This window comes from Urocitellus parryii, chromosome 1, assembly GCF_045843805.1.
Source record: "Urocitellus parryii isolate mUroPar1 chromosome 1, mUroPar1.hap1, whole genome shotgun sequence".
Classification (NCBI taxonomy): Eukaryota; Metazoa; Chordata; class Mammalia; order Rodentia; family Sciuridae; genus Urocitellus; species Urocitellus parryii.
In genome coordinates, this window is record NC_135531.1 from 219,982,867 (window position 1) to 220,008,467 (window position 25,601).

Genomic DNA, 25,601 nt, shown 5'->3' on the forward strand with positions numbered 1-25,601 from the left:
AGAAAAAAGAGAGAGAGAATTTTTTAATATTTATTTTTCAGTTTTCGGCAGACACAACATCTTTATTTTATTTTTATGTGGTGCTGAGGATCGAACCCAGTGCCTCACGCAATCAAGGCAAGAGCTCTACCACTGAACCACAACCCCAACCCCTATTTGCATTATTTTTAAAATATTTTATTTCATTTATTTTTGTCCTAATCTTTAGTATTTCTTTTCTTCTGCTGATTTTGAGTTTAGACCTTAAAATGCATCATTAGTTTATTTATTTGAGATTTCTCTATTTTATTAATGTAGGCACTCATAGCTATAAACTTCCCTTAACTACGGCTTTTGCTATTTTATGGATTCAGGTATGTTGTGTTTCCATTTTGATTAATCCCAGGAATTTAAAAGATTTCCCCTGAATTTTCCAATTACTCCCTCCCTGATCATTAAAAAGTGTGTAATCATTATCCAAGTATTTGCATTAGTTCTGTAGTTTCTCTTGCAATAACATTTTTAGTTTCATTCCATAATCATCTGACAAGATGCAGGAAATTTTTAAAAAATTTGAATTTGTTAATACTTTGTTTTATATTCTAAAATGTGACCTATTTGGAAAAGAAGTTCTGTATGATTAGGAAAAGAATGTACATTCTGTAGCTGTTGAGTGGAGTATTCTGTAGATGTACATCAGGTACATTTGATAGGTAGTGTAATTTAAAAGTGAAACCTCTTTGTTTATTTTCTTGTCTAGATGATCAATCTATTGGTGAGAGTGGGTATTGGAGTCAACTACTATTATTATAAGGAGTCTACCTCTCGCTTTTTGTCCAGTAGTGTTTGTTTTATAAAATTGGGTTCTCCAACATTTAGTGGTATAATTGTCACATTTTCTTGATGAATTCCTTTCTTTATTAATATGGCTGTGATGGTTTTTGTTTCTTCTGATTTTGGTTTAAAGCCTGTTGTGTCAGGTATGATTATAGTACTCCTTTTTGCTTTTGGATTCCATTTCTTGGAATACCACTTTCCCTTCTTCTCACCTCTTGTGTATGTGTTTGCTGGTGAGGTGAGTTTCTTGCATGCAGCATATTCTTAGGTCATGTTTTAAAATCCATCCCCCAGTCTGCATTTTTTAATTAGATTAAAAACCAGGGGCTGGGGATTGTGGTTCAGCAGTAGAGTGCTCACCTAGCACGTGCAAGGATGGGTTCGATCCTCAGCACCACATAAAAATAAATAAATAAAATAAAGATATTGTGTTCAACTACAATTAAAAAATATTTTAAAAACAACAATTAAAATATTTTAAAAAGTAGATTAATTAGATTAAGACCATTTGGATTCAGTATTATTGTTGAAAAGCGTATACTTGTTTCTGTCATTTAGTTATTTTATTTTCTGGTAGTTTTGAATATTCTGGGTTTTTTCCTCTCATTCATCTTGGAAGTTTGATGGCTTTTTGTATTAATAATGTTTGCTACTTCTCTAATTCTTACTTGCTTATCTACCATTCTAGATAAGATTTGTTCTTTCCCATGTTCTCATGATGGTATTTATCCTTCCTACTATTCTGGATGTAGGATTCTTTTAAGTATCTACTGATAATGCTTATTTAGTGGTAATGAATTTCCCTAGTTTTTGATTTTTAAGGAAGGTCTTCATTCACCTTCAATTCTGAAGCATGAACTTTGCTGGGTCTAGCAATCCAGGTTGGTATTTAATCTCTTTCAGTACTTGAAACAAATCATTCAAACACTGGGCTTTAGAGATTCTGCTGAGAAGTCTGCTGTTATAATGATAGGTTTGTCTTTTGTCCCCATTTATTTATTTATTTATTTAGCAGTAAAAATAGAGTGCCCAGGGGTGCCCACCAATGACCTATATCCCCAACCCTTTATATATTTTTATTTTTAGACAGGGTCTCCTGTAAGTTGCTCAGGCTGGACTTGAACTTCTGGTCCTCCTGCTCAGTCCTCACATAGTTGGGATTACAGGTGTGTGCCAATATGGGCAGTGATTTGCCTTTCAGTGTGACTCAGCACTTCACATTTATAGATTTTTTTTTTTTCTGTTTGAATCCCAGATCTAACCCATGTTAAACAAGTGCTCTATCACTGAGCTATTCACCCTCAGCCCATTTCTCTCTGGCATTTTTCAATATTCTTTCTTTGTTCTGTACTTCTGGCAGTTTAACTGTAAAATATTGTTGTGGAGAAGTTCTCTTATGGTCATGTTTATGTTTATGGGTCCTAAATGCCTTCTGTACCTGGATGTCTGTCTTTCTCAAGATCTGGGAAATTTTCTAATATGGTTTCACTGAATGAGTTTTCTGTGTCTTCAACCTGTGTCTCTTCTCTCTTGTCTATTCTAATCATGTGCGTGTCTGGTATTTTAATGGTGTCCCAGAAATTTTATATGTTCTGTTCATTCTTTCTTATTTTTATTTATTAATGTATGGATATGGTACTTCCTCAACCTTGTCCTCAAGTTCTGATATTTTTTCTTCCACTGATCCAGTCTGTTGGTGAGGCCTTCAATGAAGTTTTTAATTTGACTTGTTGAGTTTTTCATGTCCAAGATTGCTGTTTTGTTCTTTTTCAAAATATCTATCTCTTTATTGAATCCCTCTTCACATTCCAAATTGTCTTCCTTAATTCATTCAGCTATTCAATGTATTCTCTTGGAAGTCATTGAAGTTTTTAAAAATTGTTCATTTGAATTCTTTGTCATTTCATTGACTTTGGTGTCTTTGGAATCAGTTACTAGAGAATCTTGAACTTTACAGGTGCCATGTTGCCTTGTGTTTTCATACTTCTTGTGTTTCTGTGTTGAGATTTGCTGATTTATTGGGATGGGTGTCTCTTACATTTTTATATAAGAGCTTTCTTTGCAAGCAGCCTTCTTTTGCCCTGGAATATCAATTTGCTGTGTAGTGGTGACTTAATTCCAATTGAACTTCATAGCATAGTTTCCTTGTTGCTTCTTTGGCTTTTATTAGTGAATTCTGATGCAGTGCATAACTGCATTGGAGCCTGAGGGACTTGCTTTCTCTGTAGGTCTTGCATAAGTGGAGTCCTTCTGGTAGTTCAGGCAGATGTGGTATGCTCAGAAAAATGTGTGGGTACACCTGTGTGGTTACTCTGTCAGTCTTGTCAGCAATGTGGGCAGTCTGACAGGTTGTGGGGGCAACCTATGCAGAGGGCTCTCCTTGATGTGGTATCCACAACCATTGTGTTCTTTTTCTCTGCTTCGACTGAAGTCAGTGAATGTCTAGGAGTAGGATTTCATGACCCAGCCATGCCTCAGACTATTGCTTGCTAGCATATGGAATAATTTCTCTAAGCTGGGCCAGGTATGTAGCTCAGCAGTAGAGCACCCACTTAATGTGCTCAAGATGCTGGGTTGGATACCCAAGACTGCATAGAAGAAGAAAACAAACAATAACAAAAACAACAAAAACCAGAGAAAAAAATAAAGTAAAATCCCCATAAAAACAACCACAACACAACAACAATAAAAAAGAGAAGGGAAATAATATAGAATAAACTAAAAAGTTAAAAAATAAAAAGTAAAATTAATTTAAAAAGAGAGAAACCAAGGAAAAAGAAAAAAAATTAAGGAGACTAAGGAGTAGAAAAACTACATATATATGTCAGTATGTGTAAATATCTAATTCATATACATATGTATATAAAAGATATACATATTATATAAAATGTAAATTTTTATCATATAAGTGTACGATAAGTGTATTAAAATTAATTTAGAAATAGAGTAAAAAGGAAAAATTAAATATAAAGAGAATAAAAGAAAAATATGTATGTATATATTTGTGTATATATATATATATATACACACACACACACACACATTTATTTATACACATATAAACAAACACACACACACACACACACACCATAAAAACAACAACAAAAACAAAAATAGGATTAATGTAGAGTAAAAATGTTCTCTCCATCATGCTGGATTATGGAGACAAGACTGGTTGTTTGAGACCTGTGCTTTTCAGAGGTTCCTTCCATATCTTCTTAGGCTGTCCGCCCCTTCAAGACAGCAAAGTTTGAGGATTACTCATGCTTCTTGGCTTTGTGGTGCTTGTCAGTCAACTAGCTGAAGTGGTCTGTTGCTGAAGTCAGTTGGAATAACCGAGTTGCCTTGCATGCCAGAATGAACTAGGGTGGAACTCAGAGCTCTGGAGGAGAGGATTTAGTCTTTTTTATTTAGACTGTGCACTCCAAGAGTGCTGCAGACATGATATTGCAGCATGCTGCTAACCTAGTGTGGAGTATGGAACTCATCTGGCATAAGTGCCCTCTGCACCGTGCACTTACAAGGCAGGGCTGTTTTGGGGCTTTGCAATGTGTCAAGAACTCTGACACCTTTTGTGCTGCACCCACTGAGGGCAGGTAGAGGTTAGAGAGTCACAACTATCTGTACTAGGGGTTGGCAGCTGGCCCCATGCAATCGACTGCCCATGATTCTGCTGTTCTGAGACTTAGCTCCCATGTAAAATCATATGTTGACTATTCCTTCCCCTAGACTCCTGCAGCTGGCTTCCTGGACTGCCAGTTTTAAAGTGGAAGCATCTTCAGTTCCCTTACATATCACAGTCCAGTTGGCCAGGGCACATAGTTCTCAGCAGCTTTGCATCAGAGGCTCTCCCCAAGTCCAAACTGACTCTGGAGGCAGCTGCCTCCATTAAGTCAGTGTAGTATTACCTTCATGAAGAACTAGAGGCTGGAAAATGCAGGACTCTTTGATTCTCAGAACAGCAAGTCAGACAACTTTCTCAAGAAAGTTCCATGAGAATACACTGCTAAGTGTAGTAAACTTGTCTAGAGCAGACCAGTATGACGATGATTCCAGGTCGACTGCCTGTTTAAACTGTATTTCTGCAAATAGTTGATTGATTCCCATTCTAGTGGTGCTCATTGGAACTGTCCCTCTTCTACCTCAGTCCCCACCCTCTGCCACACTGCCTTCTGATTCTGGGAAACTGCACCACCCTCTGTTCCATTATCCAAAGGCCTTGGGTTTCTCCAAGTCTCTGTCCACTATTGAACTTCAGTGTTCTCCCACAGTCATGACTTTTATGAGCAGCTGCTCTCCAGGTGCTTTGATCCTATTCCCCAGAAAGTGGGTGAGTGCTGGGTGCCTCTAAACACCATCTTCAAAGATTCCTGTGGATGGACTTTTTTCTTTGTACAAAAACCAATTGTATTTGTGCTTTATGTACTCGACACGGGCCTTGATTATTTAATAAGGAAAACAAAACTAAATGTTTAGTAGATTAATTCTAAAAATGTCTCAATATGAAAATCTGTGCTGGATAAATACTAGAAGATAGGCTTACCAGGCACTTTATCCAAAACCCCTTTGACCAACAAATATGACATATCAAAGCCTTTGGTTTCCTACATGACTTATCAGACAGATCAATAATTTAGGTTGTGGTGGAGAAATAAATCAGTGGAATTAAAAAAAAACATAACATCATGAACTTTGAAACTGAAATTGGGTAGATCTACATTCAAATCCAAAACTATTACTAAAATTCTGAAAGACCTCATTTAAATGTACTTACCTAATGTGTTTGAACCTGTTGTTTCAGTCATAAAATTGAGTTAAATAATGATAACTGTTTAATGGGTGTAATTGATACCCAGTAATTGTCACAGAATAGAGGGGGGAATAAATGTGAATTTTAATTGTGATAAAATTTGATACCTTAGAATGGTAGACCAAATCTAATGGAATAATATATGAAAGAAATACATATAACTCTTGGAAATTTGACCTAAATAAATCAATCTTCAAAATTACAGTAGAGAAAAGAAGCGATCTTGTGGCAGAAAAAAAAAACTTGTCAAGGAAATTTACTTGATAGTAATGAGACTTACAAATCAATAACAATTTTTGTCTGGCAAGAAAACTAATACAACCTTGTCTGTATTGATAAAACAGGGGAAGTCCCTTTGCTCTCCTCTCAATTCACAGGTGTGTTTTTTTCTTTTTCCTTTTTTAAAAAATTCTTTTTTTTATTTGTTCTTCTTAGATACACATGACAGTAGAGTGTATTTTGACATATTATACATACATGGAGTATAACTTTCCATTGTTCCACAACAATGATATGGAGTTAATTGGTTGTGTATTCATAGATGAATATAGGAAAGTTATGTTCGATTCATTCTACTGTCTTCTTACTTGGAGTGTTTTTAAGTCAGGACAGGATGTTGGTTGAATTAAAAAGATTCGATATAGTAACCAACAGAAAGAAGGAAGGATGTATAACAGTTGAGGCAGAAAAGATGTAAATAAATCCTTACTATTTTCAGGTATGAAAGATACGGAAGGAAAATTAGACATCCATATTATTAAGAAAGAATGAACTGGGGTCAGTGAGTTGAACCCAGAACAAATTTGGTTCAAGACAATAAAGACTTTTCTCAATATCTGTTAAAAATGGAATGAATTGATTTGGGCAACAGACCTTTTGCTTAACTGGCACTGGGAAGCATGGACTTGACAGTGGGTGGGATGATTGCAATGGGTCCAAATATTTACTGGAAATATCAATAAATTGTAATTTTGGAAGCTTCCAATGTTAAGATTTTGGGATTGAATGTGTTCCACAGTATCAGGTGACCTAAAATTTGGGACTACCCTATTAACTAAACTAAACCTATACAGCATTAAATTTAGAAAATCAAAAGCATTTTTACATCTGTTTGCACTACAGTGAATTCTTACTGATTTACTTACTGAATTATTTACAGTGAATTCTTACTGATGTTTTTAGGGACCTAGTCTGATGACTAACAAACATTATTACATCTATTTATATAAAGAATATCTTGTTTAAAAGTAGGCAAAAAGGGAGGTTTCAAACTTATTGCAAAGATGCTTCCATTAATGGAAAAAGAATCTGCATATTTTTCATTCTTTCATTGAAACCTCAAGATTCAATTTGCTAGCCTGCCTTCTTATTGCATTGTCCAGTATAATTTCTCTCTCTCTTTTTTTCTGCTATTACTCCATGGTAAAATAGTCTGACTCCTCATTTTGCTACCTACTAGCTATGAGATCTCAATAACATCTCTCAAGTCTTACTTTCCTCCTATGTAAAATTTGGAAGCCCTTATGCATCTCTCAATGCTGTAAAGATTAAATCAGACAACACAGAAATCGTGGAACCATGTTACTGGCTTCATCAATATGAATTCTCCCAACCCACTTATCCTAGAAGACGCTTTCGGTGATAATTCTGATGTTGAATGGAACTAGTGGGATTGTTGACTAGAAGAATGAATGGCTAGAAGGCGTTGTCTTCTACAGCATTGCAAAGCAAGGCTGCATTTGTCAAATGGAACTGGCATGAGTCGGACTTCTAGATGGTTGAAAGCAGACTGTAAATTATTAATCATTAAATAATAATTCAGTAAAAGCATTTCTGTGGGGTATTTATATAATATGGTTCAGGCACCATGCTTTTCAGTGAGCTATCTTAATACAGCACTAAAGACTGAAAAACATAGAAAGATTAATAGTTAATCTGTCCATTAGAAGGCCTTCCTAAAAAATTGAATAGCTAAAGTAAGTTTTTGGCAATAAATGCATCACATTCAACTCAGGCTAGGACTCTAACAAATTATAGTTGTACTAATAATTTAAGTTGCTGATTGAATTGGAAATGATTTATTTTGGGTACAAATTAAAAGTTGAACCTGCAAAATATGGGGTGAATTATCAAAGAAAAACTATTTTCCCTAAATTTCAAATTCAAATATGAACCAACATTCATTATAATGTATTGACAATTGAATTATGACCACTCTTACTGAATGACTACCAGTTTTGAGGCACCAGACTACATGTTTCTCATTATATCATCCTTATGATTGCCATTTTACAGATGTGGAGACAGAACTTGATCAATGTCATAACTTCTCCATCATTGTGTAGCTGCTTAGGTGGTGGAGATGAATGCTAATCAGGTTGCATTTAAATCTAAATTTGTATACATTTAAATTATACCACAAAAAATCCATGCAAACTTACAATTTTTAAGGCAAGACTAAACAATTGATACTTCAGTGTGGATCCTTTAGAAAATGTCCACTTGGCCACCAACTTTTATTGCTAAGTAATTGTCAGGTTAATGTCAGGTGGAAATGGCTAGAAATTTTAAGCAAATGTTACCAAAGTCAAATATTTCACATTTTGTAAAACTGAAGATCAGGAAGCATAGGCAACATTAATTTGGAAAGGACAATATACTGCCTAACCTGGTAAACCTTTATTATTATTATTATTATTATTATTATTATCATTATTATTTCAATGACGAGGATCAAACTCAGGACCTTACATATGCTAGTCAATCACTCTACCATTGAGCCATGTCCCCATCCTCTAACCCACTGAATAAATTTAGGGAATTTGTTATTTCATGGGTCATTGTAGGAGAGCTCCTGCAATGGAAGTGAAAAAGTGAGCCAGATAATACAGAAAATAATTAATCTCTCATGAATTTAAGATATGATCCCATTTCTTCAGCTAAGCCAATCAAATGCATACACTGAAGATTTTAAATTTGGACCTGGAGATATAATGTAAGAGGGGCAGTTGACAATCCATTTTTGCAAAATAAACAGAAGCTCCAGTAGCAACTTTTGGCAACTTCAGTGACAATTGTAGCAATGGAGTCAGTGGCAGTGCCCAAGTGCTGCATATTTGGCAGTTTGAGGCTGAGTTATTATTAATGTCTCAGCCATTTGAAAATGACTGTGGTCTTGGCTATTCGTCTTAAACTTAATTCTCTCTTGAATTTAAGACTATTCAAAGTTGGCTTTTAATCTACCATATGGTTTTATTTTCCAATTTTGGTTTTGTTATTGTCATTAAGCATAACTTAAATTATCAGTATATATAATATAGAATCTACAAAAACATTAAGTGTTTTGTCTAAATTATAGTGGAAAATAGAGGTATTTAATAACTGATGCAAGAAAGTTTGGGGAAAATGCTCCCCCCTTAACCCCAAGTATTTTACAGTTAGGGTGGGCATTCCCTTTCTGTCAATTATTTTAAAACAATTTTAGTCACTACCAGTGGCATTCTCTTTCTTCCTTACTTCAATTTCCATGAAGGGTTTGGATCATGATGTAAAGTACAAATGGATTTGGTTTTGCTTTTCTTTTATTGCTTTTTGAAATTTGAGCATCCTCTGCCTTCTGGTTATGCTGACATAACATAAGGGTTTTGTGCAGCTTTATTTGCTTTACTTTTTGTACTCCATTTTTTTGGGAGCATATATAGAAGGGTTCATAATTGGGTAATCCCTATTAACCCTGGCTCCATATACTTTTATTATCCAGGTAAATGCTAGATGACTCTATTACCCAAATGAAAATGAAATTTAAATAAAAAATAAACAATAAAACTTATAAAAAGAAAGCATAAGGGCTGGGGATGTGGCTCAAGCGGTAGCATGCTCGCCTGGCATGCATGGGGCGCTGGGTTCGATCCTCAGCACCACATACAAATAAAATAAAGATGTTGTGTCCACCAAAAACTAAAAAATAAATATTAAAAATTCTCTCTCTTTAAAAAAAAGCATAAGTAAGCTTATGAATAATTCAAGATGAAAGTACTAGTTGAACAACAGAAAGTGCTGGTGAGGCCATACTCTAAAGATATTCTAGTTAGCATTTCTGGCAAATTGGTATAACAGTTCCAGAAGAAAATCTGGCACTAACTCTTTACATTGAAATCTGTAGACTTTTCCCTAGTAAGTTGAGTAAAAGGTACTTACCACTTAGGTAAACATGTCAAACAATTTATATGCACAAGATGTTTCATAGTAGTGTAATTTTAATAAGAGAAGAAGTCAACATGTACATCTGGTGTAATCATTAAAAAATTTATGGTATATCATTATTAATGACTACTATTAATTTTTTATGCATCTGTAACCACATCAATTTTTAAGGTGTATGCATATAGAAGTATTTAAAAATAGGAATAGGTCTTAACTAGAAAATGATGTGCTTCCTAATATAAAAAAAACCCTAATAGTTAATTCCTAATTCTGTCTATCTATTTATCTATCTATGTCATGAGTAATGATAGTCTATCACATATGGCTTATATGACTGACTGTAATTCATATAGAGAATTTAATTATTGGAGAAATACTCATTCAGTGATTTATAACTATCTTATTATTAAAATATTAAAATATCCTAGTTGTTATCCTATAGTTTTGTTACCATTGGGGGAAAACAGGTAAAGGAACAAGGGATCTCCCCTTATTATATATTATAATTGCATGAATATTTAAAACTGCTTCATTAAATGTCAATAATTATAAAAATGTATGATTAGAGGGATGCATAGATGGAGATTATCTAAAAATGGTAGTTGAAGATACTAATTATTGATTGCAGAGTCCTATCAAAAAATTTTTATATTTTTATATGTTTGAAGTATCTTATGATAAATATTTGGGAAAAAAATGTTTAGTTCTGGAGCTAGATTTTCTAGATTTAAGTGTGGTAATTTCTTTGACTTTAGTCCTTAAACTCAATTTTCTCAACTATAGAATAAAATAGCAAGAATAACTACCTCTTAGAGTAATATAATTATGAATGAGTTAAGAAATATATAGCCAGCCATATGGCAGCCTGTACTTGTAATCCCAGAAGCTCAGTAGGCTGAGACAGGAGGATCACAAGTTCAAAGTCAGCTTCAGCAATTTAGGGAGGCCCTAAGCAACTTAGCAAGACCCTATCTCACAATACAAAATAACAAAGGGCTAGAGAGGTGACTCAGTGGCTAAGTACCCCTCGGTTCAATCCCCAGTATAAAAAACTAAATAAATAAAAAAGCACCTAGAAAAATATCTAAATATAACTTCAGTAAATATGAGTTATCATTGTTCTTAATACTTTAAAGCACTAAAGCTTAACCATCTTTTAAATTGAAATAATTGTATAATTTATTGGAATTTAAACAAGGAATGTGCAGAATACAATTTATTTTTTACTCACAGCTCAAAGTAATAACAAGAATCAGTTATGATGGTTATATATAATACTGTGGCTTTCTGAAATAGGTTTTAAAATTCCAAGTTCTTTATATATATTTTTTTACATTTTCTTCTGCTTTATTTGTATCTCTCTTCATCAGACTTTTAGATTTTATCTTTATTACTTTCAAGTTGTTTGCTTGCATTTCCTCTTCTAACAATTGTCTACAACTATGTTTAAGCACCCTTATAATAGGCTTTGAGTGGCAACCCAACATGTCCAACGGAAAAAAATCCACCATGCTACAAAAGTCTTAAATATCTAGAAGCCTCCTTGCTCCTATCCTCTGCCCTACTCGATGTGTCATTCATTTTTCTCTTGTCCTGAGACCCAGCTTGAACAGTTGATATTGGTGGATGATGACTCCTGGGAATTGAAAGTATAGCATACTTCTCTGTAGATTCCCAGAGTCTAGTCAGGTTTATAAGGATCTGGTGTTTGTTTTGTTTGTTTTGTTTTTTGTTTGTTTGTTTTCAGACTATAAGAATAATACAAGACATATCACAATTTTACTTAATAACTTCCACTCCCAAGGGAAAGAGCTGATTCTATGTGGGAAGACCAAAAGGCAGCCAGCTGAACAGACCTAACATCTGGTAGGAAATGGTCATGTAATTCTGGTGCAAACACAAGCTCCAATCTCAAAACTTGCCTCCTCTGTTGTATAACTGGTTGATACTCTTGGGATTATTCTTGTATTTGCATCTCTTTAGGATGCTATCACTTCATTACAACTTTTTATTACCCGAGACCATTTTATTTTCCATTTTAAATGACTTTTCATTTATGTATCTTTGGAGTCTCTTAGTGCAAATTTTGGCCAAGATTCCTAAATATATCTGCCTGAGGTAAGATAAACCTACTCTGGATCCCTGTTCTGTGATTTTTCTGGCTCCAGCTTTCCAGACTGCTTAACTCTATCTTCCTTACTTCCCTCATTCTAATTCCTCTCAGATTCCTTGGAAACTGCTGGAATATGCTTGCTCTCTTTTGAAAAATGTTGTATAAACAAGCAAGTCTCTCTATAATATAATCATATTCACTATTTTTTAATTTTTATTTTTATTTCAGATATATTAAAGTGAACTCCAATTTTTCTTTAAATGACTGCTCCTGCAGTTTGAGATGTCCCTATCTGGCAATAAGTTTATCCATTGTGTAATAATTTTTTTATGTATTTTTAAATTATTGATTCACACCTACTATTTATACATATATATGATGTATAATATGAAATTTTGATTCAGTCTGTACTGGGTGTTATATTTTTTTACATTCATTTGTGGAACATATAGTTATTAAGTGCTAAGCATGATATTAGACAATAGTGCTCTAAGTATTAATGAAATAAAATGACTAAATTTAAGAACAATCTGAAACAGATTTGTGAGTAAATTAGAATAAAGTTTCAACCTTATTCATTTCTGAAAATGATTAAATCTTCACGAGGAGCAGAGACTGAAATTAAAATTATCCAAACACTGGTGGATTCTTCAGACTGTCATTGTCCAATAGCTCAAGAACAATCAATTAATGTCTATCTTCTTCTGGACGGAAGCAAAGATGTTAAGCTTTAGGATGACACAGTCAGCAGACATAATAGGATTAAAAGAACACAAACTGTGCCAGATAACCAAACCAAATCCTCCTACCTGCATCTGATTCCAATTTACAAGTGCAATGAGTGTAACAAGAGCTTAGTGGCAGCTAAAATGCCAGGAAGGGGTGCAGATTAGTGGTGAAAAGATCCTCTCAAGGGCCTCCTGCCCCAATAAGAAATGCCACCAGAAAGGGGGTTTACCAAGAATACAAGCAAAGCTTGTTCAGCCTTAAATGTTCCCACTTGAATTTTCCAAGACAACAAAGGTCTTTGGTTCCTTGCTAGTCACCCAGAGAGAGTGATCCAACACAATATTCTAAAACACTCAGTTTCCCCAATTTTCCCAGATGTTCTCAATACATCCACTGCTTTGTGAACTCATCCTCTAGGATTTCTGAATTATCCCTTGTTACTCCATTAATATGAGCAAGTTGTGAAGGAGCCAGTATTGTTCTGGAATTCTATGTGTAGTGGACCCAGTCTATTGCATCCTTGACCAAAAATTCCTGGCTAGTGGCCATATTAGGGGTCAACAAGTGAAAGAAAAGTGCCTTCTGTCACTTCCCAGAGGAATACAAAGGAGGCTCTCTCATGGGATTAGAATCTAAAATTTGCTCTTGATCTTGAAGTACTTAGTATAACTAGTCATCCTGAGATAGAAGACCTGAATTCTATTTCTATTTTTAAATTTCAGAGCTTTTACTATCTCTGAAACTCTGGGGAAACTGTCAGAACCAGCGGACCTCCCTTAATGTCCACTTCATCTGTGAGTACACAGCTAGATTTCCTTGAACCTCTATTATTGCTTAGCTTCTCAGCAATGGAGTTAAGCTCATAGATCCATAAATTGTATCCTGAATCTGTGACCAACAGAAGAGTTTTGAAACAGTTGTCACGTAAGTCCAAACAAAAATTGCTAATACCTAGTTTGGGTCTGTGTTAGCTTAGATGGACATAAAACTTCACCAAGGTACTAGACTTGGGAAGAAGACTAGATGTGTTTGTGTCAAATCTGTAGCTCATGAATTCTGAAGCCCTTGAGAAGACAAAAAGACTAAATGATGATGTACTCTTATCAACACCTATCTACACCTTTGTACTGAGAGCTGTAGAGAGAGAAAATTCTCTCTCCATATAGATGGTATAGATCAAACTAGCACTTGTCTGTACATTAGAAATCTCCTGGGGCTTATATTGAAAACCTAGGAGCCCATGGTCCAACCCAGATAACTTCAGAATATCTTAGGTTGCAGTTCCTTGAGATGACTCTGATGAAGGCTGGCAGGCTGAAGAACCTTAACGGAGAGCCAGGCACACATTTATAATCCCTGAAGCTCAAGAGGCTGAGGCAGGAGGACTGCAAATTTAAAGCCAGCCCCAGTAATTTAGCTGGGCTCTAAATAACATAGGGAGACTCTGTCTCAAAATAAAAGAGTAAAAAGGGCTGGAAATGTGACTCATTGGTTAAGTGCTCCTGGGTTCAATTTCTGGTGCCATAAAAAGAACCCCCAACCCTATTGGCTGATAATTACACTTCATCCAACTACCTTTACGAAGCAATAAGACATCTTTGTGCATTTTTTTCTTCTCATTTGATATCCTGAGTATGAGGATAAATGAAACAACAGCAAAAAAAAAAAAAAAAAAAAGGATAGTGGATCTATATAGGATAATATGCCAAATAGAAAGCATAAATCAGAGTTGCTGAGGCAAACACCTGCCTAACAATATTCCATAACAGAAGATCCCTATTCTCTTCATCTCTTTGGATACCTAAGCTCTTTCCCCTCAGCTCGCCTGTAAAGGGGATGCCAGAAGTCATCTTTCCTGCTCCCACTTCCAGTGGCTTCCCCTGTTCTTTTAATGTGATTCCTGCCTGTAATTCAGCCAGACTGTGGAGACAGATTCTCCCCATGTAGGTTGTGGGCACCCAGCACTCACAGCTTCTTTGTGCCCATTTTTTCCTATCTACGGGAATAGAAACTGTAGCATCTGAAGAATCAATGTACATGCTTTCTGGGAACTGGAAAGAGAAGAGAAAACAAATGCTAGATTAGCTCTGCCAGAGAGAATTGGGAAATTGTGATATATCCTCTGAGTGTACCTCTCTCTCTCTCTCTCTCTCTCTCTCTCTCATCTATCTGATGAGTTCAAGAAAAATCAGGCTAGCAGACAAGAATGTAAATCATAGAGCAAGGTAAGTTCAGAATAAAGAAAACTGAAACAAAAAATTAGGACAGTTAATCCCTAGACTAAGGATAATATGCTAAAATCCAATTTCAAGAGGACATAGAATAGCAAATAAGGAGAAAACAACTTCTCACATAGTTTTCAAGGTATTTTGAAACAATTGTACACTGCATCAGACATGAACAGTGTACCAAGCCTACTGCACTAATGACATTCAAAAAACTGCTTTTTTAAAAAAAGATAATAGTAAGACCAATGAAATAAGTTAACTTGGGACTAAATGTAGCATTTATGTAGGTGAAAGATATAAAGGAAATACAATCATTAAATAGAATCTATATTGTTGATAATGTAGGAATCACACCTTATGACCAATTTGGTCATTTAGTAACCAATTTAAATCGACTATTTTGGGATGGAGCTCACTGCATTTAGTATTATGGCTTAGAATTCACTTTTCCAACATTGCACAATGACTCACAGCTAAATTCTCTGAGGCAAAACCTTTTTCCCTTAAAGCACTCTTGACTAGAATTCCTTTTCCCCACAGAGATTAGATCTCAAATGATATTAAATGCAATGCTCTACTTTTTTTCTTTTACGGGAGGCTTAAAAAAATAAACTCACTGACTTCTAGGAAGCAGAAGCCTGTGAGGAAATATGACTGAAGATAATGAAATTCTGAAGGGTAAGGATAAAATTAGCATACTCAATAATTTTAATACTAAAACTCTATAGAGGGATAATACAGATTAACCTCAATGGATATGACCTTCTGCAGATTGGTCCATGGAGGTAACAGGCACCCTCATACAGTTCATGTAAGAGTGCAATTTGGTGGGTTTCTTCTTCTCAAGGGAAATTTGTCAATACCTTTTTAGCTTTATGTACCCTGACCCCAAAATTAAACTGCCTTATGAAAATTTTTTCAGAACTTGGAGAAGTCATATCTGTAAGTATGTTTATTACAACACACTTTTAGCTCAACAGAGAGAAACAAAGTGCACAGTATAAAGGAATAATGCAATTAACACTCGGATGTTGCTATCATAGACTGACTACTAGTCAGTAATAAAGAGAAGACATAGATACATCTGTGCTCGTATGGAAAGATTTGCAAACCAATTATTAAGTGAAAAATGTAAAGTTGAGAACAAATTGTGTCACTTGTTTCTGGGTAAATTTTAGAAACTATTTTATTTTATTTTTTGGTACCTAGGGGTGCTTTACCACTGAGCTACATTTACAGTCCTTTTTATTTATTTATTTTTATTTTGAGACAGGGGCTCAGTAAGTTGCTGAGGACCTTGCTAAATTGCTGGACTTGAACTTGTGGTGTTCCTGTCTCAACCTCCCAAGTTGCTGGGGTTACAGGCATGCACCACCATTTCGGGCAAAACTATTTATTTTTAAATTGACAATATTGTATGCTTTTATTGTGTACAACATGATGTTTTAAAATATATATACACTGCAGAACTAGTAACAAATGCATTAACTCAAATAGCTATTTTTGTGGTGATAGCATGTAATATCCACACTCATTTACTTTTTTCAAGAAGTCAAGTCATTAACTATAGTTAGCTTATTGTCCAGTAGACATCTTGAAATTTATTCCTGTCTAACTGTAGTACTTTGTGCCTAATATTTTCTGCTCTTGAAGTAAATAAACTATTATATTTTTTGGAAAGGGACTAAACAGTTGTAGGGAATTCTGCTGCTTCCCAGTTAACATTTCCATACTGCTTGGACACAACTCAAAATGCAAATGTATTTTCAAAGTCTAGAAATGAAAAGTTTGCACCCTGAAGTTTTGAGGAAAAAAGACAGTTTGACTTAAATGGCACTGATTCACTTGTTTGTATCCGTATGAACAAGTGTTCTTTAAATTTCCCCTCATCCTCTATCAGCTTGGCTTTCTGCTTTTGGAAAGCATTATTTTTCCTCTTGGATTGGTTACTTCCATTCTGGATTTGACTACCTAATACCGAGTGTTTTACTTGTCCTTGGTAGACAGATTATCTGGCCTACATTAGATGACTTTTGCCACTTTGTCCCTGGATCTAGAATCTGCCTGCAGCTATGTCTGGGTCTCTGGTCAAGACATTTTGGCTGTAGGTCTTATTCTTCAATTAATGATTAGAATCCACTCATTTTGAACTCAACTCCTTCACTCTGAAAATTTCAGCCAACTCATTCCTAGAATATGTTATTTTGAGGAATAAAATTGGAAATAATCAACCTTCTCAAAAACAAGTATAAATTATCAGTTTTTAAATTTGTATTTGGCCTTTAGTTGATAAATAGTAATTGTTTATATTTATGAGGTACAGTTACATTTGATATATGCATACTTTATAAAATAACTGAATCAAACTGATTAATTATATTATTTCTTTGTGTGAAAATACTTAAAACATATTGTTTTAGCAATTCTGAAACATACACTACATTATTGTTAACTATAGTTCTCATGCTGTCCAAATCAGTAAAATGTTCCTCCTGCCTAACTGAAACTGTACATTTTGATTACATCATTTCCTCTTTCCCCATCCATTTCCCCACCCCATCTTCTGGGCACCACCATTCTATTCCCTAATTATGAGTTTAACTATTTTAGATTATACTTATAAATGAGATCATGTAGCACAGTAGGCCCTCTGTTGCCATGGGTTTGCAACTGTAGATTCAACTAACAATGGATCAAAACCATTTAGATCATAGACATAAATGCTAATAAGACTTAGCAAATATTGACAGAGGTAAGTGAAATATGCTGAATGAGGATCATACCCCAGATCTCAGCAATTGAGGTCTCAGTGCCCTAGAAAACAACATCAGCTTTGTAGATTTTTACTTTGTAGACTTTTACTTTGAACTGTGTGTCACCCTGACAGCAGAACAGCTATTTACCAATGTCCTTGATTTGTATTGATTAAATAAGGAAACAATTTCACAGTCACTAAAAAAAAAAAAAAAATTTGGAGAAAACCTGCATCTGTATTGAGCATGAACAGACCATTTCTTATCATTATTTCCTAAACAATACAACGTGTCAGCTATTTACACATATTTACATTATATTAAGTATTATAAGTAATTTTAGAGATGATTTAAAGTATATGGGAGGATATACATAAATCATATGCAAATAGTACATCATTTTATATAAGACTTGAGAATCTGCAGATTTTGGCATCCACAGGGGATCCAAGAACCCACTGCCTAAATACCAAGGAGTAGCTACATTTTTTCTATGCCTCACAAATTTCATTTAGCATAAAGTCATCTATGTTGTTCATTTATGTTGTCAAAAATAGTGTATGTTCAAAATAATGAATATCCATATGTTTAGGATATATCTGTACTACCATGTTTATTATAGCATTATTTATAATAGCCAACATATGGAAGGAACACAAATGTCCATCAAGGACGATTGCATAAAGAAAATGTGATATATGTATACAATGGCATAATACCCAGTCTTAAAAAAGAACAAAAGTCTGTCATGTGCATTGTCATTTTGTTTTTAACAATATCAATCCAGAATTTCTTCTGAATTGAAAAAAAAAAAAAACAAGGGAAATAGTTCAATAAACAAATGAGTACCAGTAAAAATTCAAAGGTGCAAGTCCCATCTTTTCCCAAATACAAAAATTGCCTTTTAAAGACTGAATCCCCCTGCCCCAAAGCTTCATAAATTTAGATTCTAATGAAGCTTTATTAAAATAACCAAGAGCTGAGGTCTTTGCTGATGTCTCTTTTTCAGGGAGGAGGACTGCAGTCACACACATTCCAATTCCAATGGGCACTGTCAACGTTCACTAGAAGACTAGATATAAGACAAACTCCTGAGAACAGTACCTGATCTCAAATTCAATTATGAAATAGCGTCCAAGGAAAGCTCAGTGGAAGTTTGAATGCTTGGAGACATAGCATAGGTAGAGTCTCTGTGGAGGATGAGTCTCCCCGGGGTGAACTCTGATGACTAGCCAGACAAAGGAGGCAGGGAAGAGCTCCAGGAACAAGAAGGAAAGCTGCTCTGGCTTAAAACATGTTCATTTAAACTTCCCTATGAAAGCAGCATGGTTCCATAGAAGGGTCTTCTGCTTCTACAGATGTGAGGAAAATGTCTCTTTGTGCTTGTCCAGTCTACCAAAACAAGCCAGAATCTTTTCAGAACCATTCCTATGGCCCTACTCAGTCAGACCCTTGACCAGAACAATCTGGCCAGAGGCCATTTAAGAGCTCAAAAGGGAGGAATGTACTCTTCTTGTCTTTGCTAGAGTAATACAAAGGAGATCCTGTTATGAATGCAACTTGTTTACTCACTAGGAACCCTGAGACCTTTTGGTCTACAGTTTTAGATGCCACTGGATCTACGAAATTCTTTTTTGTTTGTTTGTTCCTTTAAATTCCAGAATTGGCACATTTACTAGAACCCTAGAGGCCTGTTGAAACTATATACCTCTGCTCCTGATAACTATGAAATTGTCTGCTTTTCTCATCTCCCTGCCCACAAAAGCTACTCTAGATTTTCAAATGTGGAAACAAACATAATATAGATCCATGTCCTTTTCAAATAGGAGAGCAATTAGAGAGGAGTTTTGAAATGTACTGAGGTAAGCATGAGTTAGTTTTTATTTCATTATAAGTTCGACAAATATATATATATATATATATATTAGAATATAAAAGGATATATATATATCCTTTTATATTATATATATATATATATATATATATATATATCCTTCCCTAGGGCTCAAGGGCCTAGGGGAGAAAGTAAATTTGGATGAGAGCCAAAGTTCTAGCTTGCAATCAGGTGCTTAGACCATGAAGGCTCTGGAAGAACTTAGAGAGTAAGAGACTGGTGGACTAGAAGGCTCACCCTAACATTTAAAGCAGAAGGGATGGAATATTTCACTGAGCACAGTATATTCAACCAGGGACTATGGCCCCTAGACCCCTATCATCCGAGGTTCTAGTTTAAAGTCTGATATCCTATCTTAATCCTAATCTCAGACATTCAATTTACAATTTTCTTTCTTGGACCCTCCCTTCAGCTTTTCTACCAAGGTCTTTGAGCTGTCCACAGAGTGAGCTATTCTCAGCCAGCTTCAGGTTGAGTCAGTTAAGTTAGAAATACTTTGAAGACAATAGTGTTATCTATTTTCTAGGATATTAGGTTGGAGTACAGCAAAATGGAGACTGGTTTATAAAAGAAAGCATTTTAAACAAATGTATGGAAACCAGGATCTTAAAAGAGTCAAGAGATGTGTCCCAAATAAAAAATATCTCCACAAAAGCACAGATGAAAACATTCCCTCAAAGGTTCACTCTTTCTATGTCGCAGAGATGAGACCTTAAAGCCCAAGCTAACACAAAAGAAGAGAACCACGTCAGGGAAAAATGAGATCTCTTTCTACAATTGAGTCACATATGATGACAGGTAACAGTGCACTCCTGGTAGCCAGTGGCAGTAGGTAGGGTTTACAAATGTCCTTCTCAACTGACCAATACTGAGAGTGGCTAGCGGAAATAATTAGAATCAGATTCTAATTATTCTATTTCAAAAAATTATTCTATTTCAAAAAATAGAATCAGATTCGCAGAAATTAAGAAAGTCTATATTACACTAATCCTTGCATCATAAGCTTTCAAGAGTCTCAGGTGGTAGGTAGAGAGTTGCAGATCTGTCTCTGAGTACCCTGGTTGCAATACACAAGCCATGTATGAGGTGTATCCGGATGCTTCTTCCCTAAATAGGAGATTGAACAAAATACCATTGTTTTAATTTCTAGTATGCTTAGATTTGCAATCATCCTACTTAGGTAAAATCCTAAGCATGTGTATCAACTATCCTACCAAATTCTTTACACTACAAAACATTTTGGGAACAGAATGATGGTCATTTCTAACAATTTCATTCTTCTAGGTCTACAATGGAGACTAATATGTAGCAATAGGTTTAGGGGTCTGAACTTGTCCTTGCCCCTTTACCAGAGCCTGTGTTCAATTTCAGATATTTCTACTATCACTTTAACATATCCACAGAGGAAAAGGGGGCTCATAATACCTCTCACTTGAGTGCAAAATTTTAATGAGTTCTACAGCAAGAGTATTTATGCCTAAACACTGATTTATTAATTTATGGACCAAATAAAGATAGCAATATCCAATATAATTGATGATTTCATTCCTAGGAAGCAACACCACATACTTAAAATATAATTTTAAATTAAAAAGAGAATGAGAGTAAAGCATATTTATAGAATATTTAAAAGTATGTAAGGATAGGAGCCTTCAAAGCACACTCTTTTGCAAGAAAAAAAGGCTTACAGTTTGGAACATGCTTATAACTGTACAAATGGCAAGTGACAGTTCTGAGTTTCACTTCCTCTAGTCAATCAAGAAAGGGCAATTGAAAAACTTTTCTTTTCATATTGTACTAGACTTTGAGAACTGGAATGATAAAGTTGATAAAAAACATAAAATAGTTCCCTATATAAGCAACAGTTCTATAAAATTTTACTTTCATAAAACTCTTCATGTAATTGCTGTCAATTAGTTCTTAGCAGAACTTTTAGATGTGTCCTTTATAAATCAGGAAAATAAATCTTAATCAAGTTCAGTAATTTGCTTCTTTTGTACAAAAATGGAGATCAAGTTTTATAATTCTAAATCCCAAAGATTTTCTCATTGAATTTACAGTTCTATTGTTAATTAGACAACTTCATCAAATTACTCCTTGTAGGTAATATCTTTCTTACCTGTAAAGGCAGCAACTGGATTATTGTATTTTAATCGGGGCTAGTCTTAGCAGGTACAGGGCCTGTAGCTCTATTTATTAGAAGGCCCAATTTCCTTCTAAATTTACCACAAACCATTCTCTTGAATGATTTCTTGGGTGAGAGGAAATCCTTTTGTGTTCCACAAAAAGGAACACCCAAATTTCCTCCTATTTCAAAATATTTTCCTGGCCAATATCCAAACTTCAGTCCAATATTTCCAGGAATGAAAGTGGTCCATCAGTGGATAATTCCACATGGATTCAGCATCTATTCTGCTTTGTCCAGTGTCCCAAGTGCTGGAGGTAACCCATAACCAGAGTCACTTCTGGATACAGTGTACATCAACTCTCTTCCCACAAAAAGCAAAACCTCCAGAAGATATGCATCTTCCTGATGTAAGCAGTGCAAAAGCGAAGAAACAAACACAACACAAACCAAAAACATGTTGTTGAACACAACAAAACCAAAATGCCCAGTTGTTCAAGCATTTTCAATCACATTTATGCTTCTCCTTTTATACTGATGATTTTTTTCTGTGGAAAATACTAATCTTGAACTTACTAAGATACATAGAATAAGGAGACTGGATTCCTTAGAAGTATTTCATTCCATTTCTACTATCAGGGTGTCATGTAATATAAAAGCCATTGCCATAGAAGGAGTCTAGAAATAGTGCACTAACAGTGCCTTGGTTTCAGAAGCTTACCTGTTGGGAAGAGATAACTAACCACACATACAGTGCAGAGCAAACACCCACAGACCTCTAGTGCTCTTGGAGTCCCTGGCTCTCTGAATTCATGGCCCAAATCTTGATCTCAGTTCTGTTGAAGACCCCACGCATTGTATGGAGTGGGCAGCCAGGGTGGGTGGGAAAAAGCTGGCAGCAGATACAGCTATTACCATCTTCAGACTGGACACCATAGCAAGAAAAATCACTTACTTGCGACCCAGGGACAGGTCTCCACCAGCACCCGTGGGAACCCTGTGAAGCAAGGTTCCCTGGAGGCCTTTCCTTCTCTTGGGTTTGTGTCTTCACCAATCTCTGGTCTCCTCAGCTCTGGTTGCTTAGGAGGTGTTGCTAGCCTGGCGTCTGTCCTCACTAGCTGCTGCCCCTTCGGGCCAGGATGGCTCAGCAGTAAACCGGCCCCATTGAATTGCTAGCTAGAAACCAAATCAACCTGGGCGGCTCCCCAGCCACTGATCCAGAGACCCCTCCTGCCCAGATGCCCAGTGGAGCCGCGCCTGCCGGCAGCTGCTTGGAAGCTGTTTTTGTCTCCTTCCCACGCCTCCTCCCCTCTCTCGGCCACGCCACTCTCTCCCCCGCCCTCATCCCCAGGCCAGTGCGCGACTTCAGAATCCAGATCGGGCGTGGGCGGGGTGATATTGACAGAGATTGGCTGCAGAGGCAATAGCAGCAGCAGCTGTGGCGTTTGCACCAGCTGCTGGGGAGGGAGGTAGCAGAGGAGAGAGGACTGGGGATAAGAGAGGGAGGGGGGCGACAACCTGCAGGGCATGATGGAATGGAGTGGCTGGAGAAAGAGAGAGGAGAGGAAGAGCAGGACAGAGCTCCATTTTGTGTTTGGTGGGGAAAGGGGGAGGGAGAGGAGTAGGAGAGGAAGAGAGAAACTCAGGTTCATTTCTTCTAGTTGCTTTCCCCTCTCCTTGTCTAGCTGTCCAGATAGAGCCTGCAAGGGTAATGGTCTCTCAGCTTCCCAATCTGCATATCCAGAGTCTATGATGTTGCTGTTGTGTGTATGATGTGTGTAGCTGTTTGGGAAAGAGTTGCTGAAAACTACTATAATTTTCTTGCTGTATATGCCTTTCCACATCTGGTGATCTGGAATACGAGGTACAGATGAAAAATAACTCCTAGTGGAGAACACTGAGTTGCTACAGTGAAGTTTGGAGGTAAAGGGCAGAAGTGTGTGTTGGACTTTATTTCCCAAAGGGAGTTTGGAAAATTTTGCCACACCATAGAACAATCATTTTATAACCCTATCTTGTCCAGACATCACATCATTTTCTACAAAAATATATGAGTGTAGATCTCTGAATGATAAGCGCATTTAACCCAAATTTAATCCCATACCATGATCATGTCTTAAGTGTGGCAGTAATTATTTTATAGTGTCAAACAATCACTGATTTCTTTTACATAGATAACGTATGCATTGCCAGCATATCTTTACTTTACTGAAGTGAAAATGCAAGTACATTTTCCAGTGCATGAAACTTTCTCTTAAAGCAACCTGACTTTCATTTACCCAGTAAAATTCTATGCATCTTTTAGTGAATTCAAACACAACATAAACTTAACAATAGTTGGCTATCTTAAAACTTAAAATATTTGAAATCATTAAAAAGTATTGCTTTATACAATGTGCAGTGATCAGGCAACCGATTGCAAGATTTGTAAACCAGTATTATGAAAATGAGGCAAATAAAGGAAATCCAGTGGTATTGAAATATATGTTCTAAGCTGTACAAACTTTTTGTTGTTCTGGAATGAATATTTTGTCAACACTGTCAGATAATAGTACTGGACCTGAAGTAGTTTTACAATGATGAAGCTCTTAATAGTGAGCTGCACATTGAAATATGTGCTCCAGTTTTATCAACTTTTTCTTTTGATAACAATCATCTGACTTTATGGACATTCTTATTTATGGATTTTATGGTTGACAGTCTTGCCCTCCACTTGAACTCTTGCTGTCCTTCTTAAGAACCTTATGATTCATTCATTTAGATGCAATAGTGCTTGGGATGAACATCTAATAGTCAAATTTCTGATTTTATCTGCCATAGATTGTCCTTTTCTTCACACCACCTCCACTCTTAATTCCCACACCCAGGCTGAACCTCATCATAGAAAAATTTCTTTGCTTTTCTCCATAGAATTTATCTGATTTAAATTATCTGAAAACTTAAAATATTTGAAATAAATAAAAAGTATTGTTTTGTACAATGTGCATGCTGCATGAAAGCTGGGAGGTGTTTATTTCCTACTGTATCAAAGTATTTTAAATAGAGTTTGTAATTGAGTAAGTACCTAGTTAATTTTCTAAAGGAATGATCCAAGCATCGCTTAATCCACTACATTTTTTTTTTCTTGGAAGAAAGCAGTGATTCACCACACGGCACATGTAACATGAAAGACATGAGAATTGTTTGCTGTTCTGATTTCATGCTGCTTAATATGCTGCACAAACATACGTTGATGCTGCTATATTATATAGGTATGACAATTTCTAACATGCTCCAGAAACTTCATACAAAGCACAGACTTGCCTGAAAAGAAATGGTGAAAATAAGGAAGTCCAAGCTTGCATGTGAGGAATGCCAGGGGTCTCAGAATAAGCACTCAAGGTCAAAAAGCAGCTCTGTTTTTTTTTTTTTTCTTTTTCCTCATAGCCATTCTAACAGGTAAAAGGCAATAATATCCCATTGTGATATCAAAATGATAAATGATAAAAATGTGTTGACATGGATGTGGAGAAAAGGGCACACTGTTGATGGGAATGAGTATGTTTTGAAAAGAGTATGGAAATTTCTCAAAAAAAAAAACCCTAAAAATAGTATTAACATGTGATCTAACATTCTCACTTTGGTACATAGCCAAAGCAACTGAAATTTGTATGTTAAAGGGATATCTACACTCTTGTGTTCATTTTGGCATTATTCATAGTAGTTAAGAAATTAGAACAACCTAAGTTTTCATTAATAGATTAATGGATAGAGAAAATGTGGTACACATAACCAGTGGAATACCATGCAGTCTTAACAAAGAAATTTTGTCATTCACAATAGTGTGGATGGAACTGGAGAAAATATGCTAAATGAAATTAGCTAAGTACAGATAGATAAATACTACATGGTCAATTTTAACTGTGGAAGCCAAAAAAAAAAAAAAAATCA